Consider the following 6,433-nt stretch of genomic DNA (forward strand, 5'->3'; position numbering starts at 1 on the left):
AACTATTGAGTAGTCATCAGCTTTGCTCTGCCAGATGTTCATAACATCTGGTGTTGCTCCAGCAGCAGGCCTGGCACCCAGCGGTGCTTCCAGGACGTAATTCTTCTGAGCAGCAATGAGGATAATCCTCAAGTTACGGACCCAGTCTGTGTAATTGCTACCATCATCTTTCAACTTTGCTTTCTCAAGGAACGCATTAAAATTCAACGGAACAACAGCATGAGCCATCTATCTACAATCAACATAAACAAGCAAGATACTATCAGGTACTAAGTTCATGATAAGTTTAAGTTCAATTAATCAAATTACTTAAGAACTCCCACTTAGATAGGCATCCCTCTAATCCTCTAAGTGATCACGTGATCCAAATCAACTAAACCATCACTAGTAGAAAAAGGGTCAAACGTGAAGCACATTAGTGCCGGTTTGCATTAGAGCCGGCACTAATGTGTACATTAGTGCCGGTTCGTGGCGGCGATCAATAGTACCGGTTCGTGGCGAACCTTTAGTACCGGTTCATGCCACGAACCGGTACTAAAGAGGCTGTGTCAGCCTGCGGTCAGGCTATGACCCCACCATCACCATTTAGTGCCAGTTCGTACCACAAACCGGTACTAATGAGGTTATGGCAGGCTGTTTTTAGTCCCACCTCGCCAAGAGAGAGGCAGTATGAGCCGTTTATAAGCCGTGAGTGCACAGACAATGACAAAGAGTTGCAATGCTCACCTACATGTTGATTAGCTTCAAGCCTTGCGGAATATCATAGATTGCACTGAGCTATGTGCAGTGGCTTAGTGCAATCTATACTATTCCGAATGGCTTGAAGTAAATTAACCAGCATTGCACCTCTTTTTTATTTTTCATAACTTATTTAAACTCCGGACTTTTTTTGTGTTCAGTATGCAGCATTTAAAGCGACGTCATCAATTTCCAATATGCTCTGACATCATTTGTTGTTTTTCGGTCATTTACCTAATTGTTTAGAGAGCTAAATGACCGTGAAATTGAAAATCACTACAAAATGAATCTTGAAAATGTTGAAACTTGGCATGGTATCATCATATCACCCGCATAGCATGCACGAAAGAGTAGAGAGGGTCACGGCAAAAACTGGACGCACTTTGTGTACAAACTGGACATACTCTTTCCGAGTATCAGGGTTTCAGACGAGAACTTATCTGTTACATGGCCACTTCAATGTTTTTTAAACTTATTTGAACTCCGGACTTCTTTTGTGTTTAGTATGCAACATTTAAAGCGACGTCATCAATTTCCAACATGTTCTGACATCATTTGTTGTTTTTCGGTCATTTACCTAATTGTTTAGAGAGCTAAATGACCGTGAAATTGAAAATCACTACAAAATGAATCCTGAAAATGTTGAAACTTGGCATGGTATCATCATATCACCCGCATAGCATGCGCGAAAGAGTAGAGAGGGTCACGGCAAAAACTGGACGCACTTCGTGTACAAACTGGACAAACTCTTTCCGAGTATCAGGGTTTCGGAGTCCGGAGTGGGTACTAATGTGCATCCCACCAATCAGGAAGAATCACACGGATCGTGTGTTTCTGATACAGACGTTGATGCTAGTGATGTCGAGGGATCAATACAGCGAAATATCTACGCTCCTAATTATTTTCAGTTGAGTGAAGATGGCTCGGTGGTCAAATCATTGAACAATCATTCTTGTTTTGTTCTGAGCGCATGCAATTACGGTGTATTTCTTGATTTTGTCCCGGGAGATAAGAAACGAACTGAGTTATATGGTAATGGAAAACTACAACGTGAGTACTACTTGCATGGATCTCGTCGGTCCTTGAGCCGTGCATACTCAGGCCACAAGGTTGTACGTATGGATGAGTTTACAAGGGAATATTCTAATCGGAGATATAGAGGCGTTGTACGCTGGTTTAAAAAGAAATCAATGCAATTTAGATTTTTATATTTATTCTTGCCAGGCAAAGAGACGTATCAGGGAGGAATATGTAGAAGATGCAGCGCATGGAGTCTTCTTTCCTTGAACGAAATTGGATGGGGTCCACCTGCCATGCAATCAGAGAAGACGCACGAACCTACAACAGAATTAGTTTCCTTTTATGTTTAGCCGTGAGAGATATCAATTGATGAATAGTTCGGTTTGTTGCTCAAGTTAGATGGATTGGCTAATATATAAAGCCATGATGCGTTCATTGTAAAGGAGGTTATATTTTTATGAAATAGACACGGTGTGTTTTTAGGATGGACACCCGTATCAAGTTTTGGAGGGATCTTTAGAAAACCTCTGTGTTGCGATTTCTCTTCATGGAAATTGTTTTGCGCGTGAGTACCTTCGTCGAGATTGGTTTTCTCGTGCTGGGACGCAAGGTTCAAACCCTCTACATCGTGTACATCGCGTGCGCGGGCGAGAGGTTACTGCTATTGGTGGTGGAGTGTCGTGAAAGGTCGGGCCGCAACGACGGATCGGATCTCGCCACGAGGTTTGGTCTTTATCAGTTTCTTTCTAGCTCTTGCGAGTCGTTGGATGAAGGGTGTGTTTCTTCCTAGCTCATGTGAGTCGTTGGATCGAAACTACCACAATCACTTTGTGAGCCAGACGACCCTATATATAGCCCACTTCTCGCCTTCCCTGCATAAGTCTTTCAGTTCATCGACTACATACATCTACCAGTTCATCGACTGCATACATCTACCAGTTCATCGACTTAATACAAATCATTCGGATTCGCCATCATACGTCCAACCGTGCATTTGATATGCATATATATGCATCACGAGCCACGGTTGGGCTGTATGATGGCGATACCGATTGGTTTGTTCTTGATCCGACATAAAAGGTTTGATACAACTTCTTTTTTGTGACATAAGAGCTATCTCTCCTCCTACCTATTTTAGTTACACAACTATCTATTTGTGCCAAATTTTCACTTTTGCCGTTGCTCTTGCATCATAAGCATCCATGTTAACTGGACTTACAAGTAATGCAATTTAACCAAACTATCTTGTGATCTTCGCCAAGAGAGAGGCAGTATGTGCAGTTTATAAGCCGTGAGTGCACAGACAATGACGAAGAGTTGCAATGCTCATCTACATGTTGATTAGCTTCAAGCCTTGCGGAATAGCATAGATTGCACTGTAATAGTTAGGGTAGCTCTGTGTTTCACACCCAGGAGGGAATCTCTGTAATAGTCAGGGTAGCTGGTTATGTGTTTTGACAAACTAGTGATTCACACAAATTTCAAATAATTCAAAATTTAAACTATTCAAATTTAAAAAGTACCGGCACTAACTGAAAGTTTCTAAAAACTATCAAAAATATTCACAAAGAAACTCTAAATACAGCAAAAAACAACTAAAAATAAATAAAACAAAATAAATAAAGCAGAAAAGAAAAAACTAAATGAAAAAAACCCACCTACCGGGCCACAGCGGCCTGCATACGACTAGAAACCCAACCTGTTGTTGGGCCAGGATGCAGGCCCGCAAGCCCAATAGGCCTCACAGGGCAGAGTAGCAGAGGTAGGCCCAGAAGGCCTGCTTTAGAGAGGAGCTCGAGACAGCAGCGGCGGCGGGGCTTATAAGCAGGTGTGAGCGCCCTTCGGCTAGCGAGGTGGGACTAAACTTCTGCGCCCCTCGCCTGGCAGCGCACACCCCTTTAGTACCGGTTGGTGGCTCCAACCGGTACTAAAGGCCCCCCCTTTAGTACCGGTTGGTGGCTCCAACCGGTACTAAAAGCCTTCGTTCCCCGCCGCTTGGCCTGGCGAAAATAGGCCTTTAGTACCGGTTGGAGCCACCAACCGGTACTAAAGGCCCATCCTATATATATATATAGCACTTACGAAAATTTCAGTTTCATCTCCCCACTTCGTCTCCAACCTCCGCCGCGCGCGCCGCTCGATCCCGTCGTCGCCGCCCGTCGCCCGTACCGTCGTCCGTCGTCCTCGTCGCTGTCCCCGCCGCCGCCCGTCGTCGTCGTCATCTCGCGCTGCCGCCCCGAACGCCGCCGCCGTCCGTCGTCATCGCCGCGGCCGTACGTCTCTCTCTCGCTCCCGCACACACATACATACACACACATACATACACACACATACACACACACACCGGCGCCCCTGCCCCGTATGCCGGCGCCCCCGCTCGTACGTATGGGGCGGCGGCGTAGGGCCGCACACACACACACACATATACCACACACACACGCATACACACACACATACACACATACGTACGTACACACATATACGTATATATACACACACATGCATACACACACACACACACACACATTTTTTTACTTATTTTCTGTTTTTTAGAAAAGTTAATTAGATGATCGAATGTTAGATTAATGTCGAATGTTAGATGAATTAGCTAGCTAGATAGAAAAATTGAGCTAGTTGAATAATTAATATAACTAGTTTATTTTTAGTAAGAAAATTTAGGTATATGAGATTAGAACTAGTTGAATAATTAATATAACTAGTTTATTTTTAGTAAGAAAATTTAGGTATATGAGATTTGATGATCTAATTAAAATATTATTTGTTAATGAGTTTTTCTGTTTATTTAATTTTTTATATATTTTGAGTTTATATAAATGTTAGATTAATGTCGAATGTTAGATGAATTAGATAGAAAAGTTAAATATATAGTAATGTCAATTGAATATATAGTTAGATATATTAATGTCAAATGTTAGATGAATATATATTTGGCTAGATATAGGTGTTTAATGTTTCACCTATATGAACATAGGAAATGTCATGACGACGAAAAAGATTTTATTATGTGCGAACACTGTGAAGACCAGCGCGGCCCGTGCGACCAAAATTTCCTTGTTGATGGTAGGCGCTTCAGCATCAAGCTGGATGAGACATTTGAAGTTGATACAGTAAGTCACTTTGTCAATTATTATTTGAATGCAAAACTTATGCTTCATTTGCTTCAACTTATAATTTTAAATTTTCACTATTCTACTAGCGCATCCCCTGCCATGCAAGAATTTTTGTCTTGGATAAGATAGGTTTTAGTGCTATAGATGATATGGAGGTAAAGAGAGTTTACTTGAAGATGGAGCATGGGTATACTTTCAACGTGAAATTATATAATGGAGACACATACACCCATTTTGAATGCAAAACTTGGCAAGCACTATGCAAGGCTTATGCATTTGAGCCTGATATGGTTATCACCTTTGATATTCATCCGGAAGATGATATTAAAGGTAATATAGACATCTGGGTCGATGTGCAAACGCCTGCAGTTCTACCATTTGGTGAGTTTTTCTCAACCATGCATGCATATGTTTATGTCTTTCATACAGTTTATTCAAAAATAGTTGACAACTAATTTGTATTGTCAGCTTATTTCGGTTCAAGCAAACATGTCCGGCGCTTGGTAGACAGGACCTACTACTGCCCCCGGGCTCAACTAAACTGCGAGGAGATAAATCATTATGTTTCATGGCTTGAGGATCTTAATACTGTCAAGACAATTTTTTTCCTAAACTTAGAAATGTTAGTACTCAAAACGTGCGACCAATGGTGATCGTATTGAACTACGGTCACATCTATAATCAAAAGATGGTAAGATTTTAAATATTTGTCCTTAATTAGTGCATCTTTTGCATACATTATTTTTGAAGCTAAAACTTTTATTGCTTAGTATATTAATTACTATACGATGTTGTTCAACAGGGACTTCCGATGACAGTTGTGCCTCAGTGGATCGAGACAAAAGGTCGCATGTCAATGGTTAGCTTACGACCAAGATTTCCTACATTGCACATGAGTGCATTCAGGATTTCTGAAAGCGAAGAATGCTTAATAGTGAAAGATTGGAGCAAAATTGTTAACGATCACAGAGAAGTACTAGGGGGCAGTAAGGAGAAGCGCAACCCAAGATTAGGAGACAGATTCATCTGCATGCTCCAGTATGATGAATCAGAAGAGCTATACATGTTCCATGCTATTCTACCTGAGAGGGAGCAGCAGGATCAGTAGCTACTACTTCATGCTCTTAATTAGTACTTGTCTCATGGATCCGTGTCCTGAACTTCAATGTTGGTGATGATTATGTTGAACTTGATGATATCTCTTTGCTTCTGTTACAAAGTGAATGTTTCCTCTTTAAGCTAGCCAACGTTGATGATGATTACATAGCTAGCGGTAATGACTATGATGATTAAATAGTGGTAATTAGACGACTACGATGATTTTTAGCTAGCTAGAGTTTATTTATTTATTAATATGCGATGATGATGATGATGATGACGACTACAACTCATTATAACGTAGAACAATCCTAAATTAAATTGATAACACAAATTTAATTGAAAAATACAAAATAAAACAAAAACCCACAACCATTTAGTACCGGTTGGTGTTACCAACCGGTACTAAAGGGCTCCCGGCACCCGGAGCTGGCTCCTGCCACATG

Source organism: Triticum urartu, chromosome 2A (assembly GCF_056163025.1).
Source record: "Triticum urartu cultivar PI428250 chromosome 2A, HENAU_Tu73, whole genome shotgun sequence".
NCBI lineage: Eukaryota > Viridiplantae > Streptophyta > Magnoliopsida > Poales > Poaceae > Triticum > Triticum urartu.